The sequence below is a fragment of the Phalacrocorax aristotelis genome, chromosome W, assembly GCF_949628215.1.
Source record: "Phalacrocorax aristotelis chromosome W, bGulAri2.1, whole genome shotgun sequence".
Taxonomy (NCBI): Eukaryota; Metazoa; Chordata; class Aves; order Suliformes; family Phalacrocoracidae; genus Phalacrocorax; species Phalacrocorax aristotelis.
This window is the reverse complement of record NC_134310.1, coordinates 23,783,052-23,797,396: the sequence shown is the minus strand read 5'-3', so window position 1 is coordinate 23,797,396 and position 14,345 is coordinate 23,783,052. Positions and strand designations below refer to the sequence as shown.

The 14,345-nt window shown below is 47.0% G+C and overlaps 2 long non-coding RNA genes across 2 annotated transcripts in view; one reads left to right on the top strand and one right to left on the bottom strand.

The window, feature by feature from the left end:
• Nucleotides 1-14,345, top strand: part of LOC142049894 (uncharacterized) — a 316,942-nt gene that overhangs the window by 221,733 nt on the left and 80,864 nt on the right. The gene's annotated exons all lie outside the window — the stretch shown is intronic.
• Nucleotides 14,216-14,345, bottom strand: part of LOC142049895 (uncharacterized) — a 503,625-nt gene continuing 503,495 nt past the window's right edge. Inside the window, exon 4 of the long non-coding RNA XR_012657853.1 lies at nucleotides 14,216-14,326. This is a non-coding gene — a long non-coding RNA (uncharacterized LOC142049895). The remainder of the gene's footprint in view (nucleotides 14,327-14,345) is intronic.

Here is a 14,345-nt window from a genome sequence, read left to right as displayed (position 1 = left end):
TATTCAACAACTTTATAAGCGATCTGGCTAACTGCATCAAGTGTAGCCTGATGAAGTTTGCTGATGACACTAAATTGAGTGGGGAAGTAGACACTCCAGAAGGGAGAGCTGCTCTGCAGGAAGATCTGGATAGGCTGGAAGAGTGGGCCAGCAAGAACCTTATGAAGTTCAGCAAGGAGAAGTGTAAGGTCATGCACCTGGTAAAACATAAGCCAGGAGTGCAGCACAGACTGGGATCCACCTGGCTGGAGAGCAGCTCTGTGGAAAGGGACCTGGGAGTCCTGGTGGACAGGAAGATCAACATGAGGGAACAGTGTGCTGCTGCGGCCAAGGCGGCCAACAGGATGCTGGGTTGCATCAAAAAGGGCATCACCAGCAGGGAGAAAGAAGTCATTATCCCACTCTACTCAGCACTTGTCAGGCCACACCTGGAGTACTGTGTACAGTTCTGGTCCCTGCTATACAAAAAAGATGTGGACAAGCTGGAAGGGGTCCAGAGAAGAGCCACCAAGATGATCAAAGGACTGTGAAGCCTGCTATATGAGGATAGGCTGGGAGAACTGGGTTTGTTCAGCCTTGAGAAAAGGAGGCTTAGAGGGGATCTCATCACCATGTACCAGTGCTTAAGGGGTAGCTACAAAGAAGATGGAGACTCCCTTTTTACAAGGAGTCACATGGAGAGGACAAGGGGGAATGGACACAAGTTCTCTTGGGGAGATTCCGATTGGACACAAGAGAATTTTTCAGTGAGAACACTCAACCATTGGAATAATCTCCCCAGGGAAGTGGTTGACTCGGCCACGTTGGACACTTTCAAGAGTCGTCTGGACAGGGTGCTGGGCCATCTTGTCTAGACTGCGCTCTTCCTAGAAAGGTTGGACTAGATGATCCCTGAGGTCCCTTCCAAGCTGTGATTCTGTATTGATATGTATTATTTGCCTATTTCTAATCTCCCATTTTTCTCCAACAGGTAATATGAAGGGGGAGATAACTTGAGAACCAATATTTTTCACTTGCTTTTTCAGAACTTTATAGTCTCACTTAGTTCTTCCCAGACTCTGGCTTGCAGCATCATTTGTGCCCACATGGAAGAGTAGCAGTACAGTAATGGTTACAGCACAAACCCCAAATACCAGACAAAGCTCAACACCAGTGTTTGCATAACAAATCTCTTAGTCAAAGCATCACTAATCACGGCAGAACACCTCTGAGCCCCATGTTGGGTGCCAAAAGAGACTGTTGGTAACTCAGCTCCACACAGCCGCTTCCTCATTCCCCCACCAGGGAAGAGAATCAGAAGGGTAAAAGCTCGTGGGTTGAGATAAGAACAGTTTAATTAATATTTAACAACAACAATAAATAAATGAAAAGGGAGCGGTGGGGGAGAGAGATATGTAAAACCCGGGGGGGAAGGGGGACAGCACATGACACAGCTGCTCACCACCTGTCAACCCAACACCACTGGTCATAACATCACATGGAGTGAATATCCCATTGGCCAGTTGGAGTCAGCTGTCTTGGCTGTGGCCTCTTGCCCACCTGGCAGAGCATGGGAAGCTGGAAAGGTCCCTAACTACTATAGGCGCTACTTAGCCACACTTAGCCACTACTTAACTAAAACATCAGTGTGCTATTGGCACTTTACCAGTTACAGTGAAGAGAATTAACTCTATCCCAGCCAAAACCAGCACACCTTGGTACTAAGGCACGTAAGCACCTGATCATGGGGTGAAAATTTCAGTCTGGAAATTGCTTAATTCCCCTTCCACATGTGACTCCCAGTTTTCTTCCACTAATTACTTTCCTGAAATATAATAGTAGAGTTTTTTCCTATTGCTTTAGCAGATAATGACTTTACTATTACATTTCAGAGGAAGCCAGAAAGACAACTTATTAACCTGCTAAAGGTAATCCTTGCCCACACAGTCCCATAACACAAAAATCACTAACTTAGCATGGCAGGTGCTTGGCAACTGTTACCAAAGCAAAACGTAGAACTCACAGAACTACATTTTGGACATGTGCTGGCAACAGAATTTCCCCCTGCACTGAGCTCGCTGGTGGGTTAACTTCATGATCTTTTTTTCAGTGGCCTTGGCAGAGCCAAGTGCCTTGGTGCTAGGTAAACAGATGCTTTCCCCCCCATTCACCATTTATATTCCAAAGATAAATTGTGACCTTTTAGTGCTGGGATTCTGGGAAGTGAGTCTTGTGTTTTGAAAATGAGGTCAAATAACCAGAAGACCCATTTACTCTACCAGGAAAGGTACAGACAAATGCTACACAAATAATAAGTCACAGCGTATTCACATGATGATGGTGAGAGACAAACCATGGCAGGAAAAGGCAGCTGGGCCTGGATGGTTTTGACGACCACAGGTAACTCATCAAGCTTTACAAAGTCGTTTCCAAGTATGAGCGACAGCAACTATGATCTTGTGGACAGCCTCTTTCCTGGTTGTCTGTTTGCCTTCAGGCACACTTCATAATCCAGCCATGAGGTTTCTAAGCACTGCATTTCCTTGTGCTTTCCAGAAGGTGCTGCTCCAGCCCAACAAGTGGGGAGTCACACAGCTCAGCTAATGGTTTCATCTTCTACTGGGAAAGGGAAAGAGGAGGATGGGTCTACAAAACCTGCACAAAATCTTGCTGTAAAACCAATGGTCTTCAGGAATAAGAGTAGAGTTAAAAAATCTGGAATAACCTAGTCCTTTTGTCTGTTTTCATAGAATAAGGGGGAAGGTCAACAAGGCAGATATCATAGTGGGAGTCTGTTACAGACCACCCAACCAGGATGAAGAGGCAGATGAGATATTCTATAAGCAGCTGGAAGAACTCTCATGGTCACTAGCCCTTGTTCTTGTGGAGGACTTCAACTTACAAGACGTCTGCTGGAAACACAATGCAACGGAGAGGAAACATTCTAGGATGTTTCTGGAGTGTATGGAAGATAATTTCCTGACACAGTTGGTAGGTAATCCAACTAGGGAAGGCATCCTGGTGGACCTGTTGGTAAGCATGAAATGACGGAGTTTTCAATTCACAGAGAAGTAAGGAGGGTGGGTTAGCAGACCTGCTACCTTGGACTTCCGGAGGGCAGGCTTTGGCCTGTTTAGGAGACAGGTTGACGGAGTCCTTTGGGAGACAGTCCTGAAGGGCAAAGGAGTCCAGGAAGGCTGGACATTCTTCAAGAAGGAAATCTTAAAGGCACAGGAGCAGGCTGTCCCCATGTGCTGAAAGACAAGCCAGCAGGGAAGAAGACCGGCCTGGCTGAACAGGGAGCTTTGGCTGGAACTCAGGAAAAAAGAAAGTTTACGACCTTTGGAAGAAGCGGCAGGCAACTCAGGAACACTACAAGGATGTCCTGAGGTTTTGCAGGGAGAAAATTAGAAGGGCCAAAGCCCAACTAGAACTTAATCTGGCTACTGCAGTAAAAGACAATAAAAAATGTCTCTATAAATACATTAGCAACAACAGGAGGGCTAAGGAGAATCTCCATCCTTTATTGATGCAGGGTAAATACAGTGACAAAGGATGAGGAAAAGGCTGAGGTATTTAATGCGTTCTTTGCCTCAGTCTTTAATAGTAAGATGAGTTATTCTTGTGGTACACAGCCCCCTGAGCTGGAAGACACAGACGGAGAGCAGAATGAGCCAGCAGTGTGCCCAGGTGGCCAAGAAGGCCAATATCATCCTGGCTTTATCAGAAATAATGTGGCCAGCAGGACTAGGGAAGCAACCATGCCCCTGTACTCGGCACTGGTGAGGCCACACCTTGAATATTGTGTTCAGTTTTGGGCCTCTCGCTACAAGGAAGATGTTGATGTGCTGGAGTGTGTCCAAAGAAGAGCAACAAAGCTGGTGAAGGGTCTAGAGTATAAGTCCTATGAGGAGTGGCTGATGGAACTGGGGTTGTTTAGTCTGGAGAAAAGGAGGCTGAGGGGAGACCTTATTGCTCTCTACAACTACCTGAAAGGAAGTTGTACTGAGGTGGGTGTTGGTTTCTTCTCCCAAGTAACTTGTGATAGGACGAGAGGAAATGGCCAGGGAGGTTTAGATTGGATATTAGGAAAAATTTCTTCACTGCAAAGGTTATCAAGCACTGGAACAGGCTGCCCAGGGAAGTGGCTGAGTCACCACCCCTGGAGGTATTTAAGAGACATGTAGGCATGGTGCTTAGGGGCATGGTTTAGTGGTGGACTTGGCAATATCAGGTTAATGGTTGGACTGAATGATCTTAAGGCCTTTTCCAACCTAGATGATTCTATGATTCCAGGACAGCTACAAGACAATGCTGAAGCTGTTTTTTAATCTCATCACCCAGGGAAACTTCACTCCTTCGCAAGAAGTCTGTCTCTGGCATTCCCACTTCCATCCATTTTAACCTCTTCTTGCAGCCGGGCCTTCTTGCCCTCTATGCCAGATCATTCCTCAGCCACAAATTACCACTGCTGAGCAGTTGCAACATGAATTTCCCTTTCAGGATAATGCCTAAAAGCAGCTTTCCTGATGAGAGCAAGAGCTGAAGTGTGGGCTCGGTGAGCTTGCAATGCACACAGCTGTGCTGGTGACCATTTACAGTCACTTTGACCACCTTCCTCCTTACCCCACATATATGTGCCAAAGAGGGACTGCTGGAGAACTGCCTGTAGAGACGAGCATTACTATATCCCAGGAACAACCCCTTCTAAATCTAGAAGGGATTATATCTGATGAACGCGCATTTTGACCTAACCCTTCCTCTTCCCCCGTGTTTTTTTTTGTTTTGAGTGCAGCAGGACGGGGGCTAACTCACGCTTTGGGGCTGCGCTGGGAGCAGAGGTGGGCAGCAGAGGGAGTTCCAGAGCCACCCCTGCTCCCGCCGGCCCGCTCGGGACCCAGCCGGGGTTGCTGTGCCCCTTTTATGTTTTGCTATTTTTTTCTTATAGCATTTCCTGCAGCTTGCCTTGTGTGTGTACAACTGTTTCTTTTTCTTTTCAGAAGAAGAGGGAGAAGGGCTGTTTTCTCCACGCCAGAAATGAGTGGCCTGTCTTGGCTACGATGTGGTGACAAGGCTTTTGTTGTAGCTCAGTGCCTTCTGCTGAATCCCTTGCAGATAGCCATATCTGCTAATTTTACCCGTGTGGATCCAAATGTAGGAAAGATTTCTGTTCCACTCTGGCCCTTTCCCATTTTCCCATGTGGACTCCATGCAGCACACATTTTGACAGTAGCTGCTGATGCTTTTCATATCTGTCTCTAATTATAGCTTTCAATATTGTCATTCCTCTAATTTCCCAAACCACGAGTCTGACTGCAGGAAAGCTGTGAGATAGTTGCCTAAAAGCTATATAATATATTGGCTTCATCCCTTCTACTGTCTGGTGTGTAGTTTTTTGTCCATACTCCCAAGTGCATCTGGGATGTGTGTTTAGTGTGTTAAGAGTTGCTGCTTAGATGAGGGAAGAAAGAGCAAGAAGGAGAAATACTTCATGCTGTCAGCTCTCCCATACATATAAAGAAAAGTGATCAAAGCTGGTCTCTCACCACCCTTCGTGGGTACCCTGGTCTCTGCCACCTGCCCCGATACCTCCCACATTGTCAGGTTTGCTCTGAGCACTGAGGACTAGAAACTCCTTGGAGAATTAGTGCTGAGAGACTCTTTAATCATCTCCTACCAGCTTTAAGACAAGCCATTATGGTTCCATAGCCAGGAACACCTCAGCATTGACAAGCTTGGAGGCTTACCCAAATTTCTGCATTTTTTCAGACAGCAGGATCAGTTATGCATTTGCCAACACTTCTAGGTGGGCTCACAGGACCATCCAAGCAGACTTTCCTGTCCAGGTCCTGCCACCCAGCCACAAGCAGGCAATGCTGCTGCACAGGGGCTGGCAGGCAGAGAGCGCTTCCCACCCACAGCGTCTGCAGAGAGAAACACACAGCTTTAACATGGGCCCATGATGCAGACTGTGCTGCTTGTGTGAGCACAGGTTTCATGTCCATCTGTCCATCCCCCCATTTCTTGTCCCTTCTCTGACCACAGGGATAGTAGGGCAGAGCTTGTCCCAGTGGGGAGATAAGAAACACCTTTCTGCCCTTCCTTGTAGCCTAATGCATCCTGCTCTCCCTCTCTCTTCTCAAACAGTGGAGGAAGTATTCCAGCATGTCACGGGAAAGCAAGGAAACTTTACACAGAGTATAGGAAATGTCCTCTAGCATGCTACAAATGATCCCTTGCTACCTTTGCTTTGCCACATGGTGGGCATGTGGTGCATGAGGCTGCAGTCTGCAAAAATGGTGTATCCCTCTGCTACTGCTCATGATATTATTGAAGCTCACAGGCTTTCTTCTATTAAAACCCTAGCCCTGAGATTGACTCATCATTTACTATAGAGGTAACTTTGCAAACCTGAATTTTAAAGGCTGCCAGACCCACTAGTGAAATAGCAGGAACACCAAATATATTTCTTATTAATTTCATTTCCTTGGAGAAGCAGGCCCACTCCTGACCCATGGTCCCCCATGTTGGCAGTACAGTGCATAGAGGTGTGCAGTGGTCAGGCCCCAGTCTGCACCAAGCAGAGGCTATGGATATCTCAGTCCTCCTCATCTTCCCATCTGCCCTAGGGATGGGCCACCAGGTTTGGAGGCCTTGGGCTGGCATTTACATTAACTGGAGGTTTAAAGAGAGCAGAGCTGGCTGCAAATGCTCAGCTGGCCGTCTCCTAAAATATCGGGGAGCCTGCCCCATTCCTGTATGGGAGAAGAGGCTGCTTCTCTCCTTGCATCTCCCACATATAAAATATCGCAACCTACCAATCCCCACCCATCCAGCCAGAAGGCAGGGTGAGAAGATGACCAGCTCAGACAGATGGTGTTTGATGCCCCTGCCCTCACCAGGAAGCAGCGCAGTCCCCCTGGCATCAGCAGGGCAGGCAGCTGGGAGCACAAAGGCTCCCTTCATGTGGTGCCTGGTGTTGTCCCTTCTTAACCTCTGTTACAGGCAGCACAGAAATATTTCTCAGCAGGGACACACACGGGGCATGAATCCCAGTGCTGTCTTATGACACCGGAAAGGATGTAGACCTAATTTCTGAAGGGTTTTGGGGGAGGAACATGTGCTGCTCTTGCCCTTTGTGTGCCAAAGCGGCTGGGAGGGATGGCCGAGGGAAAGGGCACTGCTGATGCTACCCAAAAATGGGCTCATGGAGGGGAAAGGGAGAGGAGCTTTTATGTTCCATGTAAAATCTACTAAAGCTATGGGTTTCTTCCTCCCAGTCCTCCCTATTGCTTTTCATTTAAAGATGTGACTCCTTTTATACTCTTTTTCTCCCCAAGGGCGACAGCCTGGCCCATCCCGCAGCCCCAGATGGCTTTGCCCATGCCTGGCTCTGCCAGGGCTGTGCTCCCAGATATCCACATCCTGCCTTAATTTGTGATTAAGAGAAATATTCCAGCTCTAATTTATATAGCAATCATTGCCCACAAGAGCAGGGATTATTAAAAACAGGAAAAGCAAAACCCAGAAACAGTGGCAAGAGAGAGCAACTCACTTCAGGCATGAGTCTCCCATGCCGTTGCTTTTCCTGGGGTTGACTGCTATAACGATCCAAGGGACTTGCCATGTCCACTTTTGCCCTCTTATGCCCCTGCTTTATCTTGGCCATCCATTGGTCATAGCCAATGTCAAGGCTTTCTCTCTGAACAGTGTCCCTGGGAGAGAGAGATGCGTTGTAAAGACCCATCCACTACCAACATCTTCCTCAGACTCACACCTCTCTCTGGAGGTCCATGCAAAGCACATGACCCTGCTGCATTAAAAGGGCAACAAAGCAGCAGCCCCGGGCAGGAGTTGTTGCTCGCTTAACAAAGGTGCCAGAGCAAGGAGTTATCCAAAAGGGGCAGAAAGAGGCTCCTCTCAGAAAGCACCGTGGGCAGGGAAAGGAGCCATGTGGAAAAGCCACATGCTTGTTATTAGCTACCACCCTGCTTCACACTCTGGCGTAGCAAGAGCGGCCTGGGAGAGCTCATCCCTGCTCTCAGTGCCATCCTGGTTCTGCCTCTCCTGCAATCTCCACCTGTTCTCAGTTTCTCAGCTTAAACTAAGACTGACTAGTGAGGTCTGAGGAAGCAGAGTGGGGTGTCACCTCAGAGTGGAGCAGAGGAGGTACCAGGTGTCAGACAGGGAGAAGTGCTTGAAAGCATAAGCGGTGGCATGGCAGAGGTTGCAAACTTAGACCTTACTGAGAGATGTGGCACTTAACATAGCCATTTATGAATTGTCCGGGTGAAGGAAGTGGCATGTGAGGATTAGGAAGTATCAGGTAGGGAGCAGGTTCTGAAAGTCTGCAGATATTGAGTGAAAAATGCAAACAATAAGAAAAGCTGAAACAGAGAACATGGGAGCTGCTTCAAACCATGAAAGCATCTTATTTTTCATACCAGCCATTTCTGTAGTTGCTCCTTTTTGAGCGAGAGAAGATGCTACCCTGCTGCTCCTCTGCAAAGAGAAGCAGAGCTTTTGCAGGTGAGGGACAGCAGGGCAATAGGGGTTGCACATTGGGTGACCTCTGCTCATCCACCATCATGTCCTGCATTTGACAAGGGACCTTGGAAACCTACTGTTTTGTGATTGACTCAACAGCCCCTAAAACAGAACAGTCCCCAGGGACGATACCAATGCTTTCATGACGTCAGTTGCTCCCCTGCTGCCTGCCTTAAGGCTGGGTGAAGGCTACCTTAATCTGGGACCAGGAATTGTGGTGGCCTAGAAGGGACTTTGCACACAACTCTGCTGCAGCATCCAGTGATCTCAAGGAGTGAGAGGGCTATGAAAGACTGCTGGAGATGGTAACCACATCTGCAATGGCAGCTTAATCAGCCTCTGCCTGGATGCCTCTGCATCGGTAAAGGCATGTAAAATGTTCAGGGAGCAGTCCCTTCCAGGGAAACCCTGAGTACAAAAATGGAGAAGAGCCTTACAAGGATGAGAGGGACATTTCCTGTCATTTTTGTGGAAAATCCCTGTCTTGGACCAATGGATTCTTACTGTTAGCTCACCTAAATCCCTTTTTTTAAAGCTGGATCACACACTGATGCACAGAGGAAAAAATGGTCTTGGACTTGCCATGAGATAATGCTGATTGCTGTGATGGAGCATTCCAGTTCCTGATGCCCCAAAACACACTACTTCTAGCAGCTAGTGGCTTCTCATAGAATTTCAAATTCATAGAATTTCCCTTTTTTATTTTTAGTTTTAGGCTGTATTGGGGTTGTGTGGTAAGGTTTTGGTAGCAGGGAGGCTACAGGGGTGGTTTCTGAGAGAAGCTGCTAGAAGCTTCCCCCATGTCTGATAGAGCCAGTGCCAGCCGGCTCCAAGACAGACTCGCCACTGGCCAAGGCCAAGCCAGTCAGTGATGGTGGTAGCACCTCTGTAATAACATGCTTAAGAAGAGGAAAAAATGCTGCACAACACCAGCAATTGCAGCCAAAGAGAATATGTGAAAGAAACAACTCTGCAAACACCAAGGACAGTGAAAAAGGAGGGAGGAGGTACTCCAGGCACCAGAGCAGAGATTCCCCTGCAGCCCGTGGTGAAGACCATGGCGAAGCAGGTTGTCCCCCTGCAGCCCATGGAGGTTAACAGTGGAGCAGATATCCATCTGCAGACAGTGGAGGATCCCATGCCAGAGCAGGTGGATGTGCCCAAAGGAGGCCATTACCCCATGGGAAGCCCACACTGGAGCAGGCTCCTGGCAGGACCTGTGGACCCATGGAGAGAGGAGCCCATCCTGGAGCAGGTTTGCTGGCAGGACTTGTGACCCCGTGGGGGACCCACGTTGGAGCAGCTCATGAAGAACTGCAGCCCATGGGAAGGACCCATGTGTAGGACTGCACCCTGTGGGAGGGACCCCACGCTAGAGGAGGGGAAGTCTGTGAGGAGTCCTCCCCCTGAGGAGGAAGGAGCAGCAGAGATGACATGTGATGAACTGAGTGCAACCCCCATTTCCCATCCTCCTGTGCCATTCGGGTGGAGGAGGTAGAGAAACTGGGAGCAAAGCTGAGCCTGGGAAGAAGGGAGGGGTGGGGGTGGAAGGTGTTTTAAGACTTGGTTTTATTTCTCATTACCCTACTCTGATTTGATTAGTAATAAATTAAACTAATTTCCCCAAGTTGAGTCTGTTTTGCCCGTGACGGTAATTAGTGAACGATCTCTCCCTGTCCTTATCTCAACCCACAATCCTTTCATTGTATTTTCTCTCCCCTGTCCAGCTGAGGAGGGGGAGTGATAGAGCAGCTTTGGTGGGCACCTGGTGTCCAACCAGGGTCAACCCACCACATAGGCTGTTGGAGATTAAGATTTTACCTGTATTATAGCCACTTAGTGCTCAGAAATAAATGCCACTATTTTCAGGTTTAAAACAGGAGGAACTCTTCAGTGAAAATAGCTGTGTTCTCACTATCAGTTGTCGTGATGACTGTCTCTGGAGCAAGTTCACACTGTATATAATTTTCACCTTTCAGCAAAGCAAAAGAGCTTCCCAAGAGAGTCACCCTCCTCTCTGCCATGCTCCTCTGGCTCTTCAAACACTTTTCATATGGTCACAGTGGAAAAGGAAGTCTCCAGAAAAAGCAACTTTTAACATAATCCAATGAAACATTTGTTAAATGCCAAGTGCTTCCCAAAGTTTTTACATTGCTACATGACTTTTTAGTTCAGGTGTTTTGGTTTTTTTAATGGTTTTGAGTAAGCAGAGAAGTACTAATTAAAGTCTACTGTTATTATCTGCCAACAAAGGTTACCTTCCCCCTGCAAAAAGGTCAAAATCTACACAAAAAGAAGAGAAAAGCGGAAACATATATAAATAGAGGTGCTTAACACAAGACACCCATAATTATCTAACAGAGCATAGCACACCGATGAATGCATATTAAATGTGAGAAGTCTGATTAATCTTTCATGCCCATATTAAACAAGAACTTCTCATTACGTACAGGTGAGGAGTAGGACATATCCTCTTCGAGGTGCTGAAACTCCCAGGACAGTTTCTCCACAGCTGAGACACATGCCCGTAGGGAGGAAGAGAGATCTTTTTCATATCACCAGAGTTGGCCACCCAATTCATCCACCATTGGTTCCTTTCCATCTTTCCAGGACATTACTACAATGAGTTTGCATGCGACGATGGTGCACTCCATAGAAACTTCTGCCACATGGGTTGTGTGCACTGGGTTTCATCTGGATCTTTGGATAACCACTCGTTATTCAGGTCATCATAAATTACCTCCAGCATGGCTAATTCCCTTAGATACTAGATACCTTTCTCCATCGTGGTCCACTTGCCTGGGTGACATATAACATCTTCCTTGAACGGATACCTTTTTTCACACCTGACAGGAGTTGCCTCCAGAGGCTGAGGGATTGTGTCCCTTTTCCAATTGCTTTGTCAATGCCCCCTTCCCTAGAAAGGGATCCCAGTTGTTTGGCTTCCTTCCCCTCTAATTCCAGGCTACTGGCCCCATTATCCCATTATTAGAGCAGCCAGGTGACAATGTGCTCACCTGAATGATGGCGAAAATCTTTTCACATATCTCGCAGCTCACTCAAGGATAGGGATCGGGTAGTTTCCGTTTCTTGTACAAGTGCTTCCTCTTCCTCCTCCTCTCCTCATGGTGGCCCTGCTCTTCCATCACCTCTTTCTAAACAAGATGACTTTCTCTTCCAAGATTTCTTCTTGTGTATAGGGGCAACTGATACTGACAAGGGTTGGTTCCTTGGTACAGCAGCAATACCTGTCGCCGAGGTTTAATTAGCCACAGTGCCTGTCCCGGGGGTTGGAGTAACCACAGTGACTGTTGCTTTGTCATCAGATCCAGAGACCTCTTCCACTTGAGGGTACTGAATAGTGTCGAACTGGGCTTGGTAGGCATGGGCCAGGCCCCAGCGCATTGCAGTGATTTGTGTCTCTCTGGAGTTCCCAGGGTAACAACATACTTTCTCCATATATTCTACTAGATATTCAGGATTCTGCACTTGTTCAGGGGTGAAGTTCCAAAACACTGGAGGTGCCCATCATCCTAAGTATTTGCCCATGCTGTCCCACACACCCTGCCACTCATAACTATCGAACCTTGGACAAATGTCTGGATGATATTCTTAAATTGCTTATTAACCTTAGAGAAAACTGAAACAATATTCCCAAGAAATGCCAATAGAAGTATCTTAACTACCCAAGGATGTTCAAGATACCACACAGCCACTCGCTCACTCCCCCCCGCGGTAGGACAGGGGAAAGAGAATTGGAAGAGTAAAAGTAAAAAAAAAAACAAAATCAAACAACTTGTGGGTTTGTATAAGAACAGTTTAATAATTGAAACAAAATAAAATAGTAGTAATAATAATGGTGATAATGATAAAAGAATGTACAAAGTGATGCACATTGGAGTTGCTCACCCCCTGCCGACTGATGCCCAGCTAGTCCCCAAGCAGCGGCCCCCTAGCCAGCTTTCCAGTAGTTGAGCATGACATCATATGGTATGGAATATCCCTTTGGCCAGTTTGGGTCAGCTGTCCTGGCTGTGCCCCCTCCCAGCTTCTTGTATATCTCCAGCCTTCTTATTCAGTAGAGCATGGGAAGCTGAAAAGTCCTTGACTTGGTGTAAGCATAACTTAGCAACAACTAAAACATCAGTGTGTTATCAACATTATTCTCATACTAAATCCAAAATAAAGCCCTATACCAGCTACTAGGAAGAAAAATAATTCTATCCCAGCTGAAACCAGGAGAGATTCTAGTTACAAGACAGCTAGACGAAATTTGCACCTGCATGGGAGAGCCAGAAAGGCCAGAGCTTCACTTACTTCCCACTTAAGTGGTGTTTTGAATAGTGTAGTAGTTTTTATTGATTTTGGGGAAGAATCACACCTACCTTTGATCTCAATCAGAAGTGAAGCTGTAACCAGGGTGATGAAGTTAACCACACACTGATGCTGCTATGCCATCCAACTGACCACTAAGTCTGGGGACAATCAATGTATTCATTAATCTGTATTTTAGTCATTAGTTAAGCCTTAATGTAAGAGATGATAATGCATTTCTGTCAGAACCCCTCTCCTTTCAGACTCAAAGCCTAATTTTTAGATCCCAAAACCCTCACTCCTAGCTCTCAGGGTCCAAACCTCTGTTTTAAGGATTAAATTAAAGCCTCACTTTCAGGTAATAATGGTTCAGGGTATAAATGGTTGGGAGTTACTAATACAATCTAGTGTAGCTCAACTAAGGCTGGGACCCAGAGCCAAAATTTAGCCAAGATAAGGAGGTAGCCGAAACAAGAACAGCCTGCACAATGACTAAACCTTGTTGCTTTAGGGAGTCAAAGAGACCTCGAGATTCGAAGTACCTAAACAAAGTCACGATGACATTTGGCCTTAAGAAAAGCAGACATACAGAGCCATAAAGATAAGGAACTGCAGAGCAGACACTAAACCGGAACAGACCACCCCTCAAGGGCAGTACATACGTGATCTCAGAACTGAGTTTGCGCGAACACAAGGGTTAACTAGCAGGGAGGAAGAATATGTCCTCCATCCAGAGACCCCTGACGACCACCCTGAGACACCAACAGGCATGCACAAATAACATCTGAATATATATATCTTTTATCAGAAAGCTAATGAATATGTATATGAAGCATGTACTTAACTGGCACAAGGAGATTTGACGGTATGCACGTTAGGAGGAGCAATCCTCCATGCATCCATGTCTCGGAGCGCATAGGCCCAGTCCTCTGCACATGCGCCTGGCCCCAGGGTCATCTTACAACATATGGGGTGGGGGCTTGGACCCTCTGGAACCCTCTGGAACCGTCGAGCATCCTCTAGTGACGATACTGTGCATGCACCCCACTGCCAAGTGAGAGGTGTGGCTATACAAAACAGCTCATTGACTATGCAACGGGACAATGCTATAAAAGGCGGAACCAGCGGAGACCAGTTGGAATGTTCCCCCACCGGACTGAAGATACATTGGACTGACGGGACGCGGCAGATCCATGGTGGTAGCTATTGTAACTCTCTCTCTTTTTTCTTTTTTCTCTTTCTCTCCTTTTCTCTTGCGTACTTGTTGTTGGCCAAATAAAGTGACTTGGCACTTGACTCCGTTTTGAGTCTTAATTCTGTTCCCAAGAATACAACAAACCTGGTCACGATAAAACATCCAATTGAACATCACTCAGAAGTTAAGCCCAGCCGCCCCTAGCCACCCAGAATTATCTGAGGTTGGTTAGAAAGCAAGGGGGTTTAACTTCCGCCAAATTGTGCAACTCAACAGTGGATCGTGACATTTCTAAATTGGCGTCACGGAC